The following is a 25986-nucleotide window of genomic DNA, read 5'->3' as shown; positions in this document are numbered from 1 at the left end:
GATCCCCGGGAGATGTTCTGCTCTGATGGATATTCGATGTTGAATTACCCAATGCCACAGCTTCTGCGTCTCTAGCGATAATGCTTGAGATCTTGTGCCCCCCTGTTTGTGGATGTAATGCATGACTATGATATTGTCTGTTCTTATCAAGACTGAAGAATCCCTGATGTTTGTGAGGAAGGATTTGAGTGCCAAGGCAACCGCCCTTAACTCCAATACGTTTATGTGAAGAGTCGACTCCTGAGTGGACCATTTCCCTCTCACTGAAAGATCCTGCAAATGAGCACCCCATACCTCTAGGGATGCATCTGTTATAATGTGCATCGTCTTGTCCTTCAGAAATGACAGACCTTCTGAGACGAGGGGAGTATCCTTCCACCATTTGAGAGCTTGTCTTGCTGATGGGGTTATTCTAATTACATCGTCGAAAGAACCTTCTATTTGTTTCCATTGATTGTCCAACTGCTGTTGAAGTGTCCTCATGTGCAGACAACAGTTTTCTATCAATGGAATGCAAGACGAAAGCATCCCCAGAAAAGACTTGTAAGTCCGCACAAAAGCGGACTTTCTTTTGCTGAGACGTGCTGCTAAGTCTCGAAGTTTCTTTCGTCTGTCGTGTGAAGCAAAAGCCTTTGCCTGGACTGTGTCCAAGATGGCCCCTAGAAAGGTGATGTTCTGGGTAGGATCTAGGTGAGACTTGGGGTAATTGACTGTCAAGCCCAGAGTTCCGAAAAGAGATAGACATGTTTCCGTGTCCCTGGCAGCCTTTGATGTTGTTCGTGCCTTTATTAGCCAGTCGTCTAAATACGGGAACACCTGTATCCCTAGTTGCCTGAGGTGGGCTGCCACCGGTGCCAAAACTTTGGTGAATACTCTTGGGGCCGACCTGAGGCCAAAGGGCAACACTCTGAACTGGTAGTGAGTGCCTGCAACCCTGAATCGTAAGAATTTCCGATGACTGGGGTGAATGGGAATGTGGAAATATGCGTCCTGGAGATCTAAAGATGTCATAAAGTCCCCTCGGTTGAGTAGGCGCAGGACGTCTTGAAGGGAGATCATGCGAAAAGACTGCTTCTTGAGGTATTTGTTGAGAGAACGAAGATCTAAAATAGGTCTCCAGTCCCCTGTCTTTTTCCGAATAAGGAAGAAGCGGGAGTAAAAACCTGTTCCCCTCTGGCTCCTTGGTACAATCTCTATTGCTCCCTTCTTCATTAAGATAGCAATCTGTTCCATAAGCTCGTTGAGATGGGCTGGCAGGGGACCTCTTGGTGGTACATGAGGGGGAGGTTGGTTGAATTCTAGTGTATGTCCTCGGTTGACAATATCGAGTACCCATTTGTCTGAAGTTATTTTGTACCACTGGTGTAGAAACTTGGAAATTCTGCCCCCTATTAGAGTGTTGATATAGGGGCTGGGTGCAGGCATCCGATGAAGGTTAGTGCTTTCTTGTTGTCTCCTTGGTCTTGTAAGCCGACTTTCCTCTCGCTTGTTGCCTGAAATGAGTGGATGACTGTTGTCGAAAGGAATGTGGTTGTTACTGGCCAAAGGCGGAGCGAAACTGTCCTTGGTAAGAGGAGTATTGGCAATATTGTTGAGCACCTCCTCTATACGAAAAGGTTCCTCTCCCTCTCGCTCCCCGAAAGGGCTGTCTCTTGTATTGTAGTGTTGCCAGAGATCTGGCTGTCTCAGTGTCTGCTTTAATGGATTGTAAATTATCATCCACATGCTTGCCAAACAAGAGCTCGCCATCATACGGCATGTCCAGGATCTTTAATTGTACTTTCGGCCTAAAAGAAGTAGCTTTCAGCCACCCCTGGCGCCTGAGTACGGCCGCTCCGGCCAACTGGCGAAAACCTGTAGACGAGACGTCTATGGCGCAGTCTATGATTTCAGCCGAAATCTTTTCACCTTCCTGTAGAATCTTGCGCGCTTCTACTCTACTATCCTCAGGTAACATGTCTATAAACTGCGACATATGAGACCACATCTGGCGGTCATATCTCCCTAGGATTGCTAGGGAATTTGCTGCTCTAACTGTAGTGGCCGCCATCGTTGAGAACTTCTTCCCTATTGAATCCAATTGACGTCCTTCTTTGTCTGGGGGGGCAGTCAGAGATGCCAATGGATTCCTGGACCTCCTCTGAGCTGCCTGCGATATGACAGAGTCTGGTTTAGGGTGACTAACCAGACATGCTGGAGAATTGTCCAGTGCTGTATATTTCTTTTCAAGTCTCGGTAAGACTGCGGGAATGGAGGATGGAGTCTGCATGACCTTAAGGCCTTCCTCCCAAATGAAGTCAACAATGGGTATGGCCCTTACAGACTTCCTAGTATCTTCTTTGAAGTCATAAAGAAAACAGTCTGACTCCTTTGATGTTATTGGCATCTGGAATCTTTTCGCAGCTCTTTCCATCACATTATGGAAGCCACCAATATCCTGCGGTGGAGAGTCCACTGGTGGTGGCGTAGATGGAGATGGAGTTTGAATCGGATACTCGTCCCATTCTGGAATGAGTGAATCCGTGTCCTGAATTTCACCTTCTTCCTGCTCGTCCTCAGATGAAGGTGGAGCAATATCTTGTCCAGATGAAGGTGCTGTGGTAGGATCAGGAAATTCAGATGGTCTAACAGGGGTGAACACTGGTGTCTGCGGAGGTTGCACCGGGGTAGACGAGCCAGGTGGAGGAAATCTTGAATAATAATCCTGCATCATCTGTTGAAGATTGGCTATCAACGAGACAGGCATCTGAACTGTCTGTTCCTGTTGCCCTTGAAGTTGTAGGTGACTCTGATCTTGCTGGTCCGAATAAGGCTGGACATCTTCTTCATCTTCCTCCTGACACTTAATGCGTAGCTCAGATGGACTACGTGCCACCGGAAAGAAACCATCATCAGAATAAACATCATTGTCATCCTCCTCGTCAGCAAAGAGATGCTGCGGAGGTACTGGTGTGACCTTACTGGGTGATGTATGCGATGGAAGTAAGAGAGAAGACTTGCTCTTTATAGGTAGAATTCTCTGTGGCAGGTAAGGAGATGTTCCAAAATGTTTAGGTATCGGATCAGGATATTGAGCCGTTGACGGAGCCATCCTCGACGGAGCGCTCGTCGATGGTGTTCTCATCGACGGTGTAGGCGCCGACGGAGCAGTCGTCAGTGGAGCCGCTATCGGTGCCGTGAGCGTCGACGAAGTTGCCGTCGACGGTGCCAATGTCGACAAAGTTTCCGTCGATAGGGCTGCCGCCAACGGGGTTGCTGTCGACGGATGCGTTGTCGCTATTTACGTCGGTGAGACCAACGGAGATGTTCTGAATTTACTTGTCTATGAGTGCGTCAACTGTAAAGATTTTATCTTCTTACCCGTCGACGGCTTCTTTGTAATCTTCAGGGTGTGAGCCGATGATGGACCATACTTCAAGCTCACCGACGTTATCGTCGTAGATGACAGTGGAGACGAGGTTACGATCATTGACGACGATGGAGCCGTAAACGTGGCCGTCGCTGTTGTCATCGACGAAGGAAGGCCTGACGTCGACAATGCGCTCGTCGACGGTGTCGTCGACGGTGTGGATTTTCCGGACGCCGACGGTGGTAGTGAACTTGAAGGTCTTTTGAGCTTCTTTGATGAAGAAGCACGTGTGGATGGCTCGGAGCGAACCTTACCACACATTACCTTGGATGTTGAAGCTTGCTCCTCCGGCCGGTCCTTAAATGCATGCAGCTTCTTAGCTGACTTACTGCTCTTGGGGGAGAAGCTCTCCACAGACCTCTTCCTTTTCTTTGAGGTCACTGAAGTGTCGCTGTCTTCCTCCTCAGAAAGAGCTTCTCTGGCCTTTCTTTTCTGAAGCCAAAGTAGGAGCCTGGCTTCTCTGTCTCTCAGAGTCTTGTTGGGAAAGGTCCTGCAGATCTTACAGTCCTTGACCTTATGCTCTGGATGTAGACAGTAGATACATTCCTTGTGAGGGTCCTCACAGTGAAGTCTTAACTTTCCACAGGTCCCACAAGGTCTACATAAACCTTTTCTTGCTGTAGACATGATGGAATAATACTACAGTAAGAACAAAAGTGAAAAATTGAAGATTTTCTCTTGAAGAGATAGAAAAAACTGAGCAGAGCTCAGGGAGACTCCCTTACACACGACGTGCGGTAGAAAATCTGAGAGACTGAGCCTCTGTACTGAGGATTCTAAAGGGGTGGTCACGCCTGATTGGCTGAGGTTTGGGCTCTTTCCAAGGAGGCTGATAGTTGTACAATTGAATGTGTTTTTTCCTATTGACTTCAATGAAAACAAAAAAAAAAATCTCTATTTATTGCTTCCTATGTACCGTGGGACTCCCACTTAGACGACGGGGAATGATTCAAGCATGTGAATCTATGAAAGATACCCCAATACTGGAGAATACGCTCTTACATTACAACAATAACCATCCAAGAAGTCCAAGGGACAATTTACCCTTTGTCAGTTCTTGCGTATTCACAGGAACTGTGCCAAAAAGGAGGCCTATTTTAAAGAATCAGACACACTGATCCATAGACTAATTGAGAAAGGCTACCCGAAAAGACTTGTAAAATAAAAAAATTAAAAAAGGCAAGAAAATGAGCCTGGTGCAACCAGAGGGAATGGCTCTTAGAACCTAACCATAAAGAAACCAGTTTGAATAGACTAACTTGTGTCGCCACATTTAGTCCAGCGAGTAATGGCATCAAAAAAGTAATAAAAAACATTTGGGGCTAGACAAGGATTCTCTGACCAAGAAAGACCTACCCCTCTTTTCTTTCAAAAAATGAAAGAATCGAAAAGATTCACTGGTGATGGCAGCATTACCACACTTGCCACAACCTTCCATTAATACTATTTGGGGTCTTCCAATTGTAGTAGGACACCATAAATGTGGTCAATGTTTGGCATATAAAATGAGTCTGAACACAAAGGAATTCCGAACTAAAAGGTTGTCAGGGCACTCATGATCGTGCAAATGAAGGTGCGTAATTATTCAAATCTTCAGTGTGGAACAACACCATAGAGAGTTCATATGTTCTTTAATTATAGACATACAGAGTCCACCTTGATACAAGAAAATCGTCCTTAAATTTTGATAATATATACAGCAAACACAGCCAACACGTGTTTCGTCTTATGAGAATGTATTCCCACAGACTTCATCAGGGCTGGAAAAAATATATGAGAAGAAAAACCATTGTTGTAAAACATATTTAGACGTTCAGAGCAGATCTTAAACTAACTTCTCGTGATATTTGTGAGAAACAAACCATGCCATCTGTAAGTTAGAGTGCCAGATAATATAATAGAAAATGTTCTATTACTAACTCATGCCCATTGGCAAGTTGTACCAAAATGTGGGATCATCGTTTGTTTTCAATAGTGAGAAAGTAGGATTTGAAACACAAAGTAAAATTTCCATGCGTAGAAAACTATCCTAACATAAGTGTGAAATTGTCCCACATAAAAGAATAGAACAATCGACAGATAGGGAGAAATCGCCCCTAAGTCTAAGAGTCAACGACACTCACCAAAAAACAAGTACAATGTGAAAATAGGGAGATACCTCCCACTGTGCACCCCAATTAAGTGGAACAAACAGAGTACAAAAAATTTTATTTTTATAACAAATTAAAACCAAAACAGCATACCTTATAATCAAGTATGTATTATGTGAAATCTACTCATTTCCAAGCATTATCTAGTAGAATCTGTAGATATAACCATAAAATATATTCAGTAGTGGTCCAGGTGTATTTACAAAGCCAGACAATGACACTATTTTAAAACTGACTAACATAGTCACAGAGTGAATATAGCCCCCCAGGTGAGACTGACCTTCATTACGTGTATAAAGTCCTACATTAAGTCATCTCATACAGGAATCTGCTTGTATTCCCTATCTGAGAGATTACGGGGAAAAAAAGGTAATTAACTTAACTGAGTATACGTAAGCAATCTTAACAAATGACCCTAATGTCCTATTTGATCTCCGTAAACTTCAGCCCAACTGCAACACTCACCTATCAACTAATATCGTCTAGGAATCAAAAGGAGAACTCCGTGGTGCGAATATAACCACGGCGTTCCCAGTATCTAAAGATCTCATCGTTCGAAGAACGTCCGGAGCGGATGCAGTTTAAACACGTCTTCCCGTTTGAAATGCGGAAATAAAAGACGGACTACGCGTTAATTAACGGGCGCCATCTTGGAAGTACCTTATAAAATATTCTCATGAAAAATCGAAACCGATCCAAAGCAATATTGGAAAACATTATTATAAGCATCATCAAGTAAGTCCAATCATAAACCAAAGTGACAATGTTCAACTAGGTCCAAACCTAAGTATCAAAGCGAGTTATTGACCACCAGGAGCGAAGAGAAAGCATCTAGAATGCGTACATTCCCCTCAGACCAAATTGTATTAAATCAGCCAATGAGTCACAAAATCATAAGTAAATGCAAAGTCCACTATGTGTAAGAAAAAGTAGGAAATTAACAAAAACTACTGAGTCAGTAAAAAAATGTGAGTAATACATTCAGTAATCGATCAATATTCAAATTACATTCAAGATTTGTACATAATTAAGTTCAGTGAAAGTTAAATGGTTCGCCCAAATCCCAAAATAGCCAACACATTAATATACTTTAGTCAATAACATATATGGAAAGCAATTAGAATTGCACTATTGAATAGTGCTATTTCGTTGTGCATGGTAAGTTAATACAGGTTAAAGACAATTAATACAAACGGTCTAGTGTACATATGTCAGGACAAATATTATATTACTCTCCCAAAAAGTATTCCATTTCGAAATTAGTGTTAAGTCCATCCTCTACCGCTCTGAGTTTAAGGATCCAGTAACATTCTCTTTTTCTGAGGGCTAACTCCCTGTTACCCCCTCTCGGATCTCTAATGATGTGATCAAAACCAAAAAATTCGAAACCACAGGTGTTATTTTGTTTAGGGCAGTGTAACATATGGTTTACTATGGGGTATCTACCATCTTCCTGTCTTAAGGCTCTGAAATGTTCGCTTGCCCTAGTTCTGAGTGGTCTAATAGTGCTACCTATATAGTATAGGCCACATCTGCAAATAATCATATATATAACAAACTTGCTTTCGCATGTAATGTTCAAATTAATATTGTACTGTACACCCGACGAGCTCTTGAATGAGGAGATGCCCGACCTGGTCCATCTACACATTCCACAATGTCCACATTTAAAGAAACCTTTTCCTCGGTTAGTCAGCCAGTTATCCTGGTTAGGTTTACTACGAAAATTTGGACATAGAAAGTTCTTAAGCGTTTTACCTCTTCTGTAGGTGAAAACCGGGGTATCTGGAATCACCTTTCCAAGCATAGGATCTGATGTTAAAATATGCCAATGTCTGTACATACATTTATGAAGCAAAGTGGCGGTTTTTGTGTAATTGACAATACAACGAATCATTGTGTCGCCATGTCGGTTTTTTTTTAGACAATGTGTCTGACCTTTTAAGATGTAAGGCCCTAGTACGGGCTTTATCTATCACCCGAGTGGAATATCCCCGAGCTTTAAATCTCTTGCTCATGTCATCTATGCATACACCAAAATCTTCCTCAAGACTACAATTACGTCTTGCCCTTACCATCTCACCATATGGTATTGAATTTATTTGATGAACCGGATGTGCACTCTTAGCATGTAAAATAGAGTTACAGGAGGTACTTTTTCTATATAATCGACTCTCTATTTTGTTGTTGTAAATGAAAAGTTCTACGTCAAGGAAAGGAATGTTAGTAGTACTCTGTTCTGAAGTGAAATGGATATTGTACTCATTAATGTTAAGATAGTCAATAAAGTTGTTGAGTTCTTGTAAATCACCTGTCCAGATCATCAAGCAGTCATCGATGTATCTACCCCAATAGAGTATATCAGCGATCCACTTACTGCCATCCTTGCTCCATATCTTATTTTGTTCAAATAGTCCCATAAAGAGATTAGCATAAGCTGGTGAAAATTTGGATCCCATAGCTACGCCTTGTTTTTGTCGATACCAATCATTCTTGAACAAAAAGACATTGTTATGTAGAATCAAATCCACCATATCAATTAACATTTGAGTATGTCCGTAAAGGCTTGCCGATCTTTTGTAAAGGAAGTGCCGTAATGCTTCCTTTCCTTGTTCGTGGTTTATGCTAGTGTAGAGAGAGGTTACATCTAGTGTAACTAGGATCATCCCTGGTTCCCAAGCAATGTCCGTTAATATGCTGAGAATGTGTTTGGTATCTTTAATGTGAGATGGTAAGTTACCCACCATAGGTTGTAAAAAGATGTCAACATACTCCGACAGTTTCTCAGTGGGACCACCAATACCTGAAACAATAGGCCTACCAGGAGGGGAAGTAGGATTTTTGTGTATTTTAGGAAGTATATATATACATGGATTTCTCGGTCTGTGCACACGTAGATATATATATTCCTCTTCTTTTAGAAGTGAGCGATCCAAACAATCGTGTAAGAATCTATTGATTTTATTCGCAAGTATAGGGATGGGATCTGTCAAAATCTTTTCATAACAGGTAACATCTTCAAGTTGCCTATGTATCTCTTGATCATAGTCTGAAGTGTTCATAATCACAATGTTCCCCCCTTTATCTGCCTCTCTGATAGTAATCTCACTATTGGTACGTAAAAGTCTCAAATTGGTCTTTTCTGCTTGGGTAAGGTTCTGATGCCAAACATGTTGTCGATTCTCATTTTTTAACTCCAATTTATTTAAATCTCGCCAGACAACCTTAAAAAAAGTATCTATACAGTTATCTTTCATTAAGGTAGGTGTCCAAGATGATTTTCTCCTCAGGCCACTTTGTAGCGAGTCAGTTGGGATGTCAAGATCAGATAAGATACGAGTTACAGTGGTAGGATCCTGTTCACAGTCCGTGATTGACAGAAGAGTAGCCGTATTATGAATGTCCATAATGGACAGCTGTTGATCCTCGTTATGGCCGTCAACTAGGGTACTAATGTCCCTATTATCCAGGTGATTAGCAAAGTACTTTTTTAACTTCAAACGTCTAATAAATTTGAAAAAATCGATCTTAGTTTTCTGAAAGTCTCCAAAATCTCCTGGACAGAATCCTAATCCCTTACTAAGAAGAGTAAAATCATGATTAGTGAGTTCCAAGCTGGAGAGATTAATGACATTGATAGAGTCACTATCAGAATTATCTATTTTCCCCTGTTCCATGATCTTGTTTTCATTCCTTTCCTTGTGTCTGTGTGTTCTTCCTCTGCCCCCCCGCCTGGTTTGTCTGGGTCTGCCCTGCGTCGACTTCCCTCCCATTGTCCCTGTTTTATCCTCTGAACTTCTGCTAAAAAAGAAGAAGTGCCCTGTTGTACTACCTTATCTTGTCTGGAAAGATTGGAACAAGTACTTATATCACTGTTGTTAGTAGAAACACTATTTAGTGAGGATGAGGAACCTGCATCATAGTTTTGTGGGGGTGCATTACTTATAATTAGATGATCGTATTTACGGGAGAAAGTGAAAATCCTACCCGTTGAATAATCCAACTCATCCCGTCTAAGTTTGCGTGCTTTTCTCTGTGTGATCTCACTTTGATGTTGTTCAATAATATCATTCAGAATTCTAAAGTTCTTGGCAGTTGGTTCTCCCATATTCATATTTTTAATATCTGTTTCTAATTCCAAGATCTCTGCTTGTAGTTTAGTCACTTTCCTGTCTGAATTTTCTACCAGAATATTCATAAGTCTGAGTGAACTTGACACCAATTCTTGTTCCCAATTGTCTAATAAGTCTGGGTCGAGATCATCAAAAGTGGGAAAAATATGTGATCTTAACCCTCTAGGTATCCTGTTAAGCTTTACATATTGTTTTAAGGTGGCCCCATCCCACCATTTGGATACCTCCTGTTTCTTTAATTTTTCTAATTTGAAAAACTTGTCTCGGAGCCCCATTTTGGTGTGTTGGGTACTGCCTGAGTATGACTTTGGTATAGTACCTGTCTGCTCTAAACTACCAAAAATATCCGCTGCTAATTTCTCCCGATCCATATTCACGATATAAAGTACAGGCATACAATATATTACAAACAAAAATGCAAATGGGCTGGAGCAGCACCCCTATGTCAACAACAACAATTTAAGAAATAGCACATAGGAAGCAAGTCATAGGAAATGGGCGCTCACAGTGAGTCCATAAATCATATTGACAATCCAAATCTGTCACGGTGCTCCTGGCAAGAGGATCTTCCTTAATCCTCCAATGTTTCAAGGGAAACTAACAATGAACTAAAAGGTTGTCAGGGCACTCATGATCGTGCAAATGAAGGTGCGTAATTATTCAAATCTTCAGTGTGGAATAACACCATAGAGAGTTCATATGTTCTTTAATTATAGACATACAGAGTCCACCTTGATACAAGAAAATCGTCCTTAAATTTTGATAATATATACAGCAAACACAGCCAACACGTGTTTCGTCTTATGAGAATGTATTCCCACAGACTTCATCAGGGCTGGAAAAAATATATGAGAAGAAAAACCATTGTTGTAAAACATATTTAGACGTTCAGAGCAGATCTTAAACTAACTTCTCGTGATATTTGTGAGAAACAAACCATGCCATCTGTAAGTTAGAGTGCCAGATAATATAATAGAAAATGTTCTATTACTAACTCATGCCCATTGGCAAGTTGTACCAAAATGTGGGATCATCGTTTGTTTTCAATAGTGAGAAAGTAGGATTTGAAACACAAAGTAAAATTTCCATGCGTAGAAAACTATCCTAACATAAGTGTGAAATTGTCCCACATAAAAGAATAGAACAATCGACAGATAGGGAGAAATCGCCCCTAAGTCTAAGAGTCAACGACACTCACCAAAAAACAAGTACAATGTGAAAATAGGGAGATACCTCCCACTGTGCACCCCAATTAAGTGGAACAAACAGAGTACAAAAAAATTTATTTTTATAACAAATTAAAACCAAAACAGCATACCTTATAATCAAGTATGTATTATGTGAAATCTACTCATTTCCAAGCATTATCTAGTAGAATCTGTAGATATAACCATAAAATATATTCAGTAGTGGTCCAGGTGTATTTACAAAGCCAGACAATGACACTATTTTAAAACTGACTAACAGTCACAGAGTGAATATAGCCCCCCAGGTGAGACTGACCTTCATTACGTGTATAAAGTCCTACATTAAGTCATCTCATACAGGAATCTGCTTGTATTCCCTATCTGCGAGATTACGGGGAAAAAAAGGTAATTAACTTAACTGAGTATACGTAAGCAATCTTAACAAATGACCCTAATGTCCTATTTGATCTCCGTAAACTTCAGCCCAACTGCAACACTCACCTATCAACTAATATCGTCTAGGAATCAAAAGGAGAACTCCGTGGTGCGAATATAACCACGGCGTTTCCAGTATCTAAAGATCTCATCGTTCGAAGAACGTCCGGAGCGGATGCAGTTTAAACACGTCTTCCCGTTTGAAATGCGGAAATAAAAGACGGACTACGCGTTAATTAACGGGCGCCATCTTGGAAGTACCTTATAAAATATTCTCATGAAAAATCGAAACCGATCCAAAGCAATATTGGAAAACATTATTATAAGCATCATCAAGTAAGTCCAATCATAAACCAAAGTGACAATGTTCAACTAGGTCCAAACCTAAGTATCAAAGCGAGTTATTGACCACCAGGAGCGAAGAGAAAGCATCTAGAATGCGTACATTCCCCTCAGACCAAATTGTATTAAATCAGCCAATGAGTCACAAAATCATAAGTAAATGCAAAGTCCACTATGTGTAAGAAAAAGTAGGAAATTAACAAAAACTACTGAGTCAGTAAAAAAATGTGAGTAATACATTCAGTAATCGATCAATATTCAAATTACATTCAAGATTTGTACATAATTAAGTTCAGTGAAAGTTAAATGGTTCGCCCAAATCCCAAAATAGCCAACACATTAATATACTTTAGTCAATAACATATATGGAAAGCAATTAGAATTGCACTATTGAATAGTGCTATTTCGTTGTGCATGGTAAGTTAATACAGGTTAAAGACAATTAATACAAACGGTCTAGTGTACATATGTCAGGACAAATATTATATTACTCTCCCAAAAAGTATTCCATTTCGAAATTAGTGTTAAGTCCATCCTCTACCGCTCTGAGTTTAAGGATCCAGTAACATTCTCTTTTTCTGAGGGCTAACTCCCTGTTACCCCCTCTCGGATCTCTAATGATGTGATCAAAACCAAAAAATTCGAAACCACAGGTGTTATTTTGTTTAGGGCAATTAAGGAATTCCGGTTTGACAATGTGGTGATTTTGAATTCTTTTACCAATTGTAACACACAAGATGTTTATGCAATCTGGTGCCCCTGTGGTTTACTGTTCATAGGAAAGACAACTCAAAGTGAAGTGTAGAATTCTGCAACACAAAAGTAGGATTAAGTGCAAAGTTGTGAAAACGCTACTTGTGGAACATTATCTGAACCAACGACAGCAGCGAGGAAATGAAATGGCAAATCGTGGAACAAGTGAAACTGGGACCTCGTGGAGGAGACAAGGAGAAGCTACTCCCCAAACGTGAACTGTATTGTATGGCGAGATGAGGGACAGTAACGAATGGTTTAAACACCCTGGAGGACTGGCGGCAGGTCAGCCTCCTTCTAGGCGTTATAAATATATGGATTGCAGTACCTAACCATATCATCATATGGTTTAGTAATATGCAAGAGGTGCCCGTTACAGTTCCTACTGATGATTTTGACAACAATGTTTATATATAGCAGCATAGATGGAGATCCACAAGAGTAATACATATTATGTGAATAAGTGACACCCCCTCCCTTTTCTCCCCCTCCCCCCCCCCACTCTCTCTCTCTCTCTCCTCTGCCCCGGCCCACCTCCCCCCTTGTTTCCCCCTCTTTCCCGCTTCAAGGACTATCTCTCCGGTTGCTGCGACAATAAGCGCATGTAGGTTTCACGCGTTTTATTTTGTACTCTGTAATCACACTTTTTCATGGGTAAAAGGATTCTGGTATTAGGTGAGGCATTTCCCAAGTTGACAATGCTTTAGAACTATTTTGAAAGGGTTACCCATTTCCAATCATTGTCTGTTCGAAGTATCATCTATATGGGCAAAAGAATCTTTATCGCAGATGGATTTTTTTTTTTTAATTCAGGTTGCATTTAAGGCTTTGCATATCGAGGTCAGACGCCAGAGGGCGCTCCTTCCCCATCGTGATGACTCTGCGTGCGTCCTTTTCTATTTAGCTAAGCCTTCTGTACGAGGTGGGAAACTGATTAGCTGGCGTCTGCCTACAAGGAGTAAGAAGTGTGTTCCCTCGTTTTTTTCTTCTATAGTTTTTTTACTACAAAATAAGGTTATATTGTTGTGAAACAGTTATGGTTACATTTACACGATACAGCACAGATGCTGTCCTCAACATTACCTTTCCTATTTCTTTTTCGATACTGTAAGACTTATGGCAGAGTTTTTCTTCAACCAGGACGGTGGGCATGAATTGTAGTGGCATCCTCCCAAAAGAGAGTTTTTACTGTCGTTTTTTGCAATTTAATTTTGACACGGGCCGTATCGTTTGTGACACCTAATGATACTATTGAAACAGATTTTAACATGATTATGTATTTAGTTCACGACACGTCAAGGCCAATGATACATGATTTTTATTTTTTACATTGAGCTTAGTTTTTCATCAATCACTACCGCTCTGTTTTGTGCCAATTAACTTCGACACGGGGGCCCATTGTTTTTATGTGATCTAAGCATATAGTTTGAACAGAGATTACAAGAAGAAAATATTTGGTTCATGATACATTCTTCTACTTAGTACAGATCAGTATTCTTTACGTCATACTTAAATTGCAGCTCACTTATAACAAGTAAGCTTGGATGTCGTTCCACCTATGTGATTGATTTACTTTTTCACCACCGGATTAGGTTTTATTCCTACGATACAGCTCTGCTAATATTACTTGATGATTAGAGACTTGGCCCAAGAACATATATAAAACATGTATGCAGGGCATAAGTGATTTAAATTACTTACTGAGTCAAGTATTTTATGTAGTGATTCTAAGCGGATTAGTTGTTTCAGAGTAATTTTTGAGACACAGACTGCAGCAAAATGGATAGGTTGCCCTAGTCACTTAGACTGATTGCCATATCTTCAGGAGATCCCACACTGGGTCATGCTGTTAGGAATCCATCTTGTGGTACGAACAGATCAATTATATTGCTGGAATACTGGTTGTCCTTTTTCCTTGCTCTTTTTAGGCAGACGTAGGGGTTGTTTGAGAATTTCTTTTTTTTTAACAATTCCGTGGATGTGTTGAAGCATACGCACACTTAAGATTTATATTAAAAATACTAGTGGAAAAGATATTTGGTCCGTGATTAATGGTGAGTAGATGGTAAATAGAAGCATTTCAGAACATGGTCCTTTTTGTGTCGCCAATCAAATACATTAGACCAGCAGGAATTTAATAAATAATTGCTTTTTGTAAAGGGAAATCAATGATTGTTAAATGGATGCAGCATAAACAAACACTTGAAAACATTCCTATGATGAGGGTGAGTAGTTTTAATCTGGATATCTTAAATTATACATGCATATATTGTTTCATAAAGTGAGGAAGAGCCATTTAATTCTATTGTTTCATTTTCATTTATCTTTAGGTGCTACCTCTATAAACATGACTTTTGTCCTGATGAGGACCCTTTACTGAATGGTTCTCCTTCTGGGGTCGAAACGTCGACATTAATTTCTTGTGGATTATTTTGGAATGAAATGAGTGACTTCTGGACACCTGGATTGAAGGGGTCCTCTAGAAGTTCACTCCTTCCTTTGTTTATTTTTAACCACAAACTGTATATATTATATATAACACTTTGCACTTTATAATTTTACACTAATCACATTTTCACTGCGCCGTTATATAATTTAGGGACACCTGAATTTATTAAGTGATACCAAAAATTAAATAAAACAATATATTTTTAATGTTCCTTTAATCTTTGGGATTGTAAGGGTTTCCTTTTTTTTTTTTTTTAGAAAAGGTAAATTGTTACTGAGGGAGTTAAGGGCTGCACTTCCCCCCCTTTGGGGCCACATATGTCTACAAAAAATGTATATTCCCATGTCCTGGGGTTATAGGGTTCGCCTCATTGACTTTATATAGTCCTTAAGTTCCCAGGCATTCCGGCTAGGAACCACTTTCTTACTTACAGGTAGAGCTTGTGCTGCCTCAGTAGACTATTTGCAGCAATAGTTATCAACTCTTTTGATGCTTTACTGTATTCTATCTTACACTCTGAGAAATAGCTGGCTTCAGGCTGTGCTTGTGTTTGTAGTGAGTCAAGTAGTTGAGCTAGATTCACCATTGATTTCAGTTGTCCCATCGGTTACTCTTTTACCTTCTCTTATTCTGCATCTTCTTAGTCAGCTGACTGAGGAAGGAGCTGAAGCTCTTCAGCTCATCCTTACAAAACCTAAAATCATTTGGTTCCATCTGTCCAGATGCCAGATTTCTTAGCACTGATGTCCAGAAACAGAACCTGCATGCACAAATCAGTTTCTCATACCTTGGAATTCAAGAACCGGTTAAGATGCAGAACTGTGGGCAATTACTTGTGGTTTCAACCCTGAGGTCCTGAGTTAAAGTAACAAGGACCATTTGTTTACTCAGTCATTGCGGCATGCGCAGGATATACACTATGCAGACAATAGGTCTCTGGGGAAGCCACCATGGTGACCTGGGCTTACCCCCTTCACTCTGCTTTTAAAGCACCATAGCAACAGTCTCACCAAATGTAGGAAAGTAGCACCTTTCTGGAATAGCTACCCCCACTTTTTGCCTGGTGTCAGTGTGTTTAGACTGTGGTACACTGGGATCCTGCTAACCAGGACCCCAGTGTCAGTGCTCTCCCCTCTAAATGTAGTTGTAAGGTAAATTTTACATCCCACTATTGGCCTACTGATGCACCCATGTAAGTCCTTAATATATGGTACTTAGTTAACCATGGCTTTAGTACACCAGGTGTCCCCCATAGGCTGCAGCATGTTTTATGCGACCTTTGGGGGCCATTCAAACTGACTACAGGCCTGCCATTGCACCTTTTACACCAGATGTAAGGGTTGCCTTATATCATGGTCACTGCACTCTGACCCTGTAAGTCACTACTGCAAGTGTGAGTACCCCTGCATGAGTAGAGGTACCCCTACAAACCACAGACTCCACTCCCTGGGCTTTGTAAATGCAGGGAAGCCACCCTAAGGTATGTAGTGGAAACTGATCAACATGAGTTGTCCAACTACATAATGGCTTCACTGAACCTAGGCATGCTTGGTATCAAACAGGTTGGAATCCGGCAACTACACCAATTCCAGTGCTAGTTGTACAATACCATGTACTCTGGGGGTTCCCTTGGGAATTCCCCATGTCTGCATGTACATGCTTGCAGGATCAGTATACCAGCCCACACTGCTGCCAACCTCAGATATTGTTCTACCCTACTGCTGCTGAGCGTAACTCAGGAAGGGGAAGGCAGAACAAAGGGTTTCCTGAAAGACAGATGTGTGACCACCCCTTCTTTAGAAATGGGTGTCTTTGGGCTGGGGTTTGAGGGCCTTTGTGATGCACCAGACTGCTTTGAAGGGCACACTTGGTACCCTCCTTTCATAAACCGGTTTGCACCAGTGCAGGAACCTCCAGTTTCTGCTGTGGTGCAAAACCGCACAAAGGACGGGGAGTGACCATCCCTGTCTAGCTCCTTCCCCTGAAGAGGTGCACAGAGCTCTGCAACATGGCCACTTGATTCTACCATCTTGGAAATCAGATGAGCAGAGGCCCCTGGGAGCATCTGACTGGTTAGTCCAGCTGGGTGACGTTACTGACCCCCCCCTTCTGATGTGTCTCATTGCAGTTAGTGTCCAGCCCCCTTCCTGGGCTTCCTCAAGGGTGGCACCCCAAATTTGTTTGCAAGACTTCAGGAACCATCTGCTATTCTCCCCTGCAAGACAATTATGCAACCTGGACACCGAAACCACTACTGCACGTGGCTGGAACCAGAAGCAAGACTGTAACCAGTAGGAGGGCTACTACTGCAACATTGTTTCCAAGTTCTGCAAAGACTTCTGCAACCCCAAGGCCGTGCATCCTCCAAAGTCACTGGGACTCTGCCTGCACTTAAAGTAAAAAGTAATCCCCCTTGATGTGAAGAAGTCACTCCCCTGCATTCGCAGGCATTTCAACGACGACGACCGGCTTGTGGATCCTGATGTCCCACAGACCCTCCAAGGCTCTGCAACACGGGTGGTAGTTCTGTGAAACTCCAGAGGTCTGATCTATCTTTCTTGCAACTGGTCCCTCGATGGAGCCACTTGGCCGGAAGCCCTGTATGCAGCATCTGTTTCTCTTTGCCAAGGTTTGTTGGTGCTTCAGTCCGAAGACCTCCTAGCTCCAAGAAGCCCAGGCCTCCAGGACACTCCAGCTTCAAGAACGACATCCTCTCTGCAACTCCTGTGACGTGAGCATACCTCTTTGATGGGCTACTGAGGCCTCCCAGTCACTCCCTGTGCCTCCTGCCAGAGGGTCCTGCTGGGGGGCTTCAACGATTCCTGCTGGCTCTCCTGCTTGCTGAGGGCTGGCCCTGATCTACTTGCCAAGGCTGGGTCACCTGGAACTCGCTGGTCTCCACAAACCCAGCAAACTCTGTACAACACTAATCTGCACTTGTCAAGGCTTGCTGGTGACCCTACTGGCCACTGACCCCTCTGCAATCTGACAACTGGCATGGGCCAGCTTGTGGCTGACTCCTATATCGCGTGGACTTCACAGCTGCACTTCTTCAAACACTGTCCTACAGAAAGCATCACAAGAAGGGTGTGCATTGTCCTCCTGCAAACCTCTGGGTGGCCCGGATTCTGTCACCTCTCTCCTTAGGTCCTCTTCTTCCAGAATACTTGCCTGGGTTCCACCAACCTGGTCCACAGGTCGCAACAGCAGCTGCACAACCAAGGTCCCCACTGACTGCAGTGGGAGGGTCACCCTAAGCACCTGGGCTCCTTGGTGTACGTACTCCACTGTCCTGGGTATCCAAGGGTGGGGGCACTATCCAACCTCCCTTGTCCCAACAGGTTTCCTTGTGGTCATCTGGGAGGGGTCCTAAAATGCAAGAAGTCCAACCTTGACTTCCCCATGTTATCCTGTGGACACTGTCCCGAGATTTCTACTCTGTACATGGGCACCTGGGTAATCGTACCTACTTACCTTTGGGGTTTTAGAACTTCCCCCAGTCCTCAGGAACCTTGGGTGGTAGTGATTTTCGCATTCCATTTTTTAGTATTTGGTTTGGCTCCCCACATAGGGGCCAATGTTATTTTATGTCTTTACTTACCTTTTAAGCATTTTTTGTATACCCATATCTTAAGGTAGGAGACATACCACAGTTAGCTCTAGAGTGTGTGCTATAATAAATATTACATATTTTTCTAACACTGGTGTGGTTCTTTCCTGTGTGTACTTCACTGTCTGACCTGTGTGGTATTTGCAACTGCATTACACCCTCCTGGATAAGCCTTAGCTGCTCTCCACAGTTAACCCTATGAGAGCTCTTGTTAACTAGAGCAGTCTACACTATCACTAAGGGTTCCCTGGACTCAGTACAGGGTGCCTCACCTGTAGGTGTACAACATATACTTAGCCAGGCTCCTACAGCAAAGTCCTTTTTCCCCTGGTGCTGCCCTGGCCACCATCCCATGGATCCGCAAGACCACAATGGAGGAAGATCCTTCTCCTAACTCGTTGTGATGGCCTGGAACTCCCTGCCTCTGCACCTCAGGCAATCACCATCGCTGCCGCAGTTCAGGAAGGACCTGGCTCTTCAACTAATCTGCAGAACAACCCCCCCAACCCACCTCAGCGCCTTGAGAACCTCACAGGTGAGTCGTTGCGTTATATAGGAACTGTAGGAATTTGGCTCTGTATATACTATATTAAAATGAGAGATAGTGTGCAGAGAGTCCAGGGGTTCCCCAGAGGCTTAACAGAGGCTAAAGTAGATAATACTAATGCTCTTTTCCAGTAGTGTGGTTGAGCAGTAAGGCTTTTCAGAGGGTAGTGCAAAGCATTTGTTGTACACACACAAGCAATAGGAGAAGCACACATTCAATGACTTAACTCCAGACCAATAGTTCTATACAGCAAAAATAACTTTTGTTAATTTATTTCTAGAGCCACACGATTCAAGTTGCAGGTAAATACATCAACAAATACGTATTTCACATATGAATCAATATTACTTTGTTTGGAATCAGTAAGTTGCACAGTTGCAAAATAAATAGCAATAATCTGTTTTAAAAGAGGACAGTGCAATTTTCAGAAACAGTTCCTGGGGGAAGAAAAGTTAGTTCCATTTACAGGTAAGTACACAACTTACTGTCCTAGTCTCTGGGGGTTAGGAAGTCCACAGGGCGGGGTTCAAGTTAACCCCAAAAAACACCCACCACCAGCAAGACAGGGTCAGCTGGGTGCAGAGGTCAAAGTTGAGGCTAATTTAACATGGGCTCCTAAGGAGACTGGGGGCACTCGGTTTCAGATCTCCAGGCAGGTAAGTACCCACGTCTTTGGAGGGCAGACCTGGGGGTTTAGAGGAGCACCAGGGGTGCCACAAGTAAGCACCAAACACACACCCTCAGCAGCACAGGGGCAGCTGGGTGCAGGGTGCAAACAGAGCATCGGGCTCCCAATGCTTTCCTATGAGGAGACCCCAGCTGTCACTTAGATGCTGCAGGCTGGGTACAGGGGGTCGGTTTCAGGAAAATACAGGCTGGACAAGGAGGAGGGCCGCCTGCTGAATGTTGCTGCACCGGATGTCGGATTCCCCAAGGCCAGGGGGCTGCGGGTACAGTGGACCTTTAGGCAATGGGTATCTTTGTCTGGAACTTTCGCAGTCAGAGGGGTCCTCTGGATTCAAATTGCAGGTTTCGTCGTGGGGGACAGGAGAGATCAACCCTAGGTGGGCACTTGCCCCGAATTGCCTGGGGATCCTCTCTTGTCAGTTGGACCACCTGGACACAGCGGTGGGCGGCGGGTGCAGAGTGGTAAGGACTCGCGGAACCGGGGAGTCTCGAGTCCTTAGATGGAGCTTCTTGTTGGACAGGGCCTCTCGTTGGAGTTCTGGGTCCTCTGTGATGCAGGCAGTCGCTGGGTGTTTGGCAGCGGTTGCTTGACCCAAAGGATGTGTTGCCTTCTTTTTGCATGTTCTTTGAAGTAGGAGACAGGCCGATAGGGCTGGGGCCAAGTCAGTTTTCGGCTTCCTAATTCTCTGCTGGGCTTTCAGCATAGCAATCCTCCTTTCTTCTTTTGAAGTCGCCAGGAATCTGACGACTCGTGATCAGAGGAGCCCTTAAATCCCAGATTTAGGGGTGTTACAGCGGTCAGAAGGTAGTAGTCACTGGATACTGTCCCTGAGGGGGGCTACAGCCTCCATGTGTCCACTCCCTTTGGGGAGGGGACACAAACCTAACCCTATTGGTCCCTGTCCTCCAAACTAAGATGGAGGATTCTGCAGAGAGGGGGGCACCTCAGCTGTGGACACCTCAGGGGGTGGTCCTAGTATTCACTCGTCCCTGTTTTCTCAAATTTTCCAGCCAGACTTGCTGCCAAAAGTGGGGCTTTGTCCAGGGGGTATGCAACTCCACTAGCTGGAGTGCAGTTGGGCACTGTAACACGAGGCTTGAGCCTTTGAGGCTCACCGCCAGGTGTTACAGTTCTTACAGGGGGGGGAGGTGTGAAGCACCTCCCCTCAGGACAGGGTTTGTTTCTGGCCACAGAGAGCACAAAGGCTCTCACCCCACGAGGTCAAAAACATGTGTAAAATGGAAGGCTGGCACAAACTGGTCAGTCCTGCACTAGCAGTTTGGTTAACATACAGGGGGCACCACTAAGATGCCCTCTGGATGCATTTTTCAATAAATCCCACACTGGCATCAGAGTGCGTATGATGCCAGTGTGGGCTTTATTGAAAAATGCACCCTGAGAGCATCTTAGAGATGCCCCCGTATTTTAAACAATCCTTTAGTGCAGGACTAGTTTGTGCCAGCCTGCCACTAATAGACAAGTTTGACCACATTGGGTGAGAGCCTTTCTGCTCTCGGTGGCCAGAAACAAAGCCTGCACTAGGTAGAGGGGCTTCACACCTCCCCCCTGCAGGAGTTGTAACACCTGGCAGTGAGCCTCAAAGGCTAAGGCCTCTTGTTACAGTGTCCCAGGGCACTCCAACTAGTGGACATGCCCGCCCCCGACAAAGCCCCACTTTTGGAGAACCTTAGGAAAAACAAGGAGTGACTACCCCAGCTGGGACCACCCCTAAGGGCTCCGGAGCGGAGGTGACCCCCTCCTTGCAAAATCATCCATCTTAGTTTAGAGGACAGGGACCAATCGGGTTAGGTCTGTGTCCCCATTCCCAAAGGAAGTGTACACCAGAACGGTGTAGCCACCCTTAAGGTCAGTAGCCATTTGCAACAGCTCTCTGACCCCTGTAACGCTCCTAAATCCAGAATTTAAGGGCTCCCCTGAACCTAGCTCATCAGATTCCTGGCGACCTCACAAGAAGAAAGAAGTGTGAATAAGGACTGCTGGGCTAAAACCCCAGCAGAAAAGATGGAAGATGAAAACTGACTTGGCCCCAGCCCTACCGGCCTGTCTCTAGCTTCATAAGCCCTGCAAACAAAAGCAACGCGTCCTGCAGGTCCAGCAACCTCTGAGAAGCCTTCAGAGGACTGCCTTTCTCACAGACTACCAAGAACTCCCGTGGACAGCGGCCCTGTCCAAGAAGAAACTCCATCTCAGGACTCCAGAACCGCCCTTGATCCACGAATCCTGCCCACTCTCCACCTGATTCCCATGGCCAGAGTCAAGGTGGCCCAATCGACTAGAGCTGGTCCCAAGGCGATTCCGAGCAACTGCCCACCCTGTGTTGACCCCTCAAGTCCACCAGGACGATGCCTGCACCCTGAATCCAGAGCCCCCCCCCGACCACGACCGAGCCGGCCAAAAATTCCCGATGCCAATAATTACCCCTGCACCCGCTGCCCCTGGCCTTGTGGAATCCAACCTTCGGTTCAGCAACATCCAACAGGCTTTGGTTTCCCGGAACTGACCCCCTGGACTTCACCTGCAGCATCTTTGTGCTCCCGAGTTCCCCCTATAGAAAATAATTGACAGCCCAATGCAGAGTATGCATCCTTGGGGATGTGTTTGGTGCCGACCTGTGTCCCCCACCCCACCCAGTGCTCCTCTAAACTCCCCAGGTCTGCACTCTGAAGACACAGATACTTATCTGCAAGCAGCCCTGATTCCGAATGTCCCCAGTCTCCATAGGAGCCCATGTTAAATTTGCCTTTTCTTTGACCTCTGGACCCGGTCGGCCCCAAGTTGCTGGTAGTGCGTGTTTGGTGTTAACTTGAACACCAACCTGTGGACTTCCTAACTCCCAGAGACTGGAACTGTAAGTCCTGTACTTACCTTCAAATCATACTAACTTTTCTCCCCTCTCCTCCCCCAGAACTGTTTCTGTAAATTGCAGTGTCAACGTTTAAAACAGATTATTGCCATTTATTCAAAAACTGTATAACTTGCCAATTCTAATCAAAGTGGTATTGATACATACGTAGAATACTTATTTATTCATGTACTTACCTGCAACTTGAATCTTGTGGTTCTAGAAATAAATTAACAAAATATATTTTTGCTGTGTAAAAGCCATTGGTCTGGAGTTAAGTCATTGAGTGTGTGCTTCCCTTATTGTCTGTGTGTGTACGACAAATACTTTGCATTAGCCTCTGATAAGCCTAACATACAAGTTACTTACCTTCGGTAACAATATATCTGGTAGACACATATTCTAGTTGCAGATTCCTTACCTTAGAATTTGCCCAGTCGTCAGAGTGGATATGGAGATTTTTTCTTCGAGCAGTACCCCTGTTAGGTGGTGTCGGTCGACTCCGCAGGCGTCATTGGTGTCGTGGTCGCAGTGATGATGTTGCGGTCATATATAGGCGCCACGCCGGCGTGCTGATGTCCGTTTCTTTTCACAACCTTCCACGCCAGTTTCGCGAAGCCATGAAGAACACTGAGAAGGTTGCACCAAAACTAGGGCCCTAAGAGGGAAGTACCTGTCCCTAGAAATCCATTTGCAGTGCGGGGAGAATGGGCAGGTCGGTAAGGAATCTGCAACTAGAATAGGTCTCTACCAGTTATATTGTTACCAAAGTTAGGTAACTTGTACATCTGATAGAGACTTCTTGTGCAGATTCCTTACCTTAGAATAGATACCCGAGCAATACCATCCCTGGTGGTAGGCTGCGAACAAAGATCACATCAAAAAGACCTGCAGGACCAAATGGCTAAAATAGCCGTTGCTGTGGACTTGACTGTCCAGGCAGTAATGCTTTGTGAACGTATGTAAGGACACCCACATTGCGGCCTGGCAGATATCCAGGACTGGAACTTCATGTGCTAATGCTGTGGAAGCAGCCGTTACTATGGTTGAATGAGCACGCAAACCGTTGGGTGTTGCTCTTTCACCAAAGCGTAGCACATCTTGATGCAGAGGACTACCCATCGCAAGATGGTCCTCTTCTGCACTGCCTTCCCTTTCTTTGCACCCACATATCCCACAAAGAGTTGATGGTCGACCCGGTAATATTTGGTGCAATCTATTTAGAACACCAATGCTCTTTTTGGATCCAGACGGTGGAGTCTCTTCTCCTCATGAGGGTGTTGTGGGGGTACGTAAAAAGTAGGCAAGGTGATAGATTGGCCTACGTGAAAGGGCATTACCACTTTAGGAAGAAACGAAGCCCTGATAAAAAGCACCACTTTATCAGGATGCTCTGCTAGGAATGGTGGCTTCAAAGAAAGAGCCTGAAGCTCACTTATTCTGCGAGCAGAGGTGTTTTAAGGGCTAAGAGCTGTGAAAGACAGTTGTGGAGCAGTTCGAAAGGGGCACACATGAGGTTTGTGAGGACCAAGTTCAAATCCTACTGGGGCATGATGAATGAAATGGAAGGAAACATACGAGTGAGGCCTTTAAGAAACCTCCCAACAATGGGAGATTTGAAAAGAGAAGGTTGGTCTGGTAGCCGTAACAAAGCCGATATGGCAGACAAATATCCCTTGAGGGTGCCCAGAGCAGAGCCTTGCAGGGCAAGAGAGAGAATAAAGAGGAGAACCTCTGAGAGGGGTGCAGAGAGGGGAAATCAACAGATTTGTTGACACACCGTGCCACAAATTTCTTCCAACAACAGGCGTATACCATTTTGGGGGAGGAACGCCTGGCTGCCAAGACGATATTACAGTCTTTGGATGGAAGGTCAAAAGCCATCAACTATCACCACTCAATCTCCACGCAAGGAGGCAGAGACTGGACAGGTTCAGGTGGATAACCATCCCCGGCTACTGCGACAGAAGGTCCCCCCCAAAGGGGCAGTCTGATCGGAGGATCGATGGCCATGCTCAAGAGCTCAGTATACCAGACTCTTCGTGCCCAGTCTGGAGCCATCAAGATTACTTGGGCCTGATCTTCAGAACTCTGGGCAGAAGTGGTATTCCACTTGTGATGAAGTGTCACTGTGCGAGTGCCGCCTTAAAACTTCAACGCGTAAAGCGGCTGACATTGCGCGTTTTCTACGGAGGCAAACAGATCTAACCAAGGCTCTCCCCACTGCTGAAAGAGACATTGTGCCACCTCTGGATGGAGATGCCATTCATGATCGCCTACGCATCGACGGCTGAGTTTGTCTGCTCGGACATTCAGAGAGCCTGCCAGATGTTGAACCACCACGGAAATGCCCTGGCGTTCCAGTCATGCCCAGAGGAGAAGAGCCTCTTGACAAAGGGTCCACGACCCCACTGCTCCCGGCTTGTTGCAATACCACATGTTGGTGGTGTTGTCGGTGAACACCTGCACCACTTTCCCTTTGAGAAAGGGAAGGAATGCTTTCAATGCACATCGGATCGCCCGGAGCTCCAGAAGGTTGATGTTGAGCCTGGACTCCACCGGAGACCAGAGGCCTCTGATCTCCGCCTCTCCCAGGTGGCCGCCCCATCTTAGGAGTTATGCATCTGTCACTACTGTGAGATCTGGTTGGGGAAGGGAGAGGGATCTGCCATTGACCCAATCCTGATTAGACAACCACCACTGCAGGTCTTTCGCAGGTCCCTCCAAGATCTGAATCATGTCGGAGAGATTCCACTGATGCTGCACCCACTGGAACTTCAGGTCCCACTGTAAAGCCCGCAAATGACATCTGGCATGCTGGACCAGCAGGATGCAGGAGGCCACGAGGCCCAGCAGCTTCAGTCTTTCTCACAGAAATCCAAGATAGAGGCTGCAACATTGGTATCATAGCCGGAATATCCTGGACTCGCTTTACGGGAGGATAAGCCTAAAACTGCACTGTGTCCAGAACAGCTCCAATGAAAGGAAGCGTCTGAGTGGGAGTCAGGTGGAACTTCAGCACGTTAATGAACCCCAGCGAATGCAGGAGGTTCGCAGTATTCTGGAGGTGGGAGATCACTTTCTGGGGCGTGTCCGCCTTCCACAGCCAGCCGTCGAGGTAGGGGAAGACTGGAACCCCTACCCTGCACAGATGAGCTGCAACCACTACCACAACTTTCGTGAACACCGAGGGGCACTGGTAAGGCCTAAGGGGAGCACAGTAAACAAAGTGCTCGTGACCTACCACGAATCGTAGGTAACGTCTGCCAGCCAGCAGGATGGGACTATGGAAATAGGCGTCCTGCAAGTCCAGTGCAACCATCCAGTCTACAGGGTCCAGCGCAGAAAGGACCAGAGCCGGGGTTAACATCCTGAACTTTTTCTTGAGGAAGAGATTGAGGGACTGGAGCTCTAAGATAG

General features: G+C 44.4%; 1 protein-coding gene across 2 annotated transcripts in view; it reads right to left on the bottom strand.

Annotated features, from left to right (window-relative positions):
- LOC138300865 (RNA exonuclease 1 homolog) overlaps nucleotides 1–25986 on the bottom strand; it is a 1124016-nt gene that overhangs the window by 439448 nt on the left and 658582 nt on the right. The window lies entirely within an intron of this gene.

Source organism: Pleurodeles waltl, chromosome 1_2 (assembly GCF_031143425.1).
Source record: "Pleurodeles waltl isolate 20211129_DDA chromosome 1_2, aPleWal1.hap1.20221129, whole genome shotgun sequence".
Taxonomy (NCBI): domain Eukaryota; kingdom Metazoa; phylum Chordata; class Amphibia; order Caudata; family Salamandridae; genus Pleurodeles; species Pleurodeles waltl.
The sequence above is the reverse complement of the archived record's forward strand: the minus strand, read 5'-3'. Positions and strand labels throughout refer to the sequence as shown.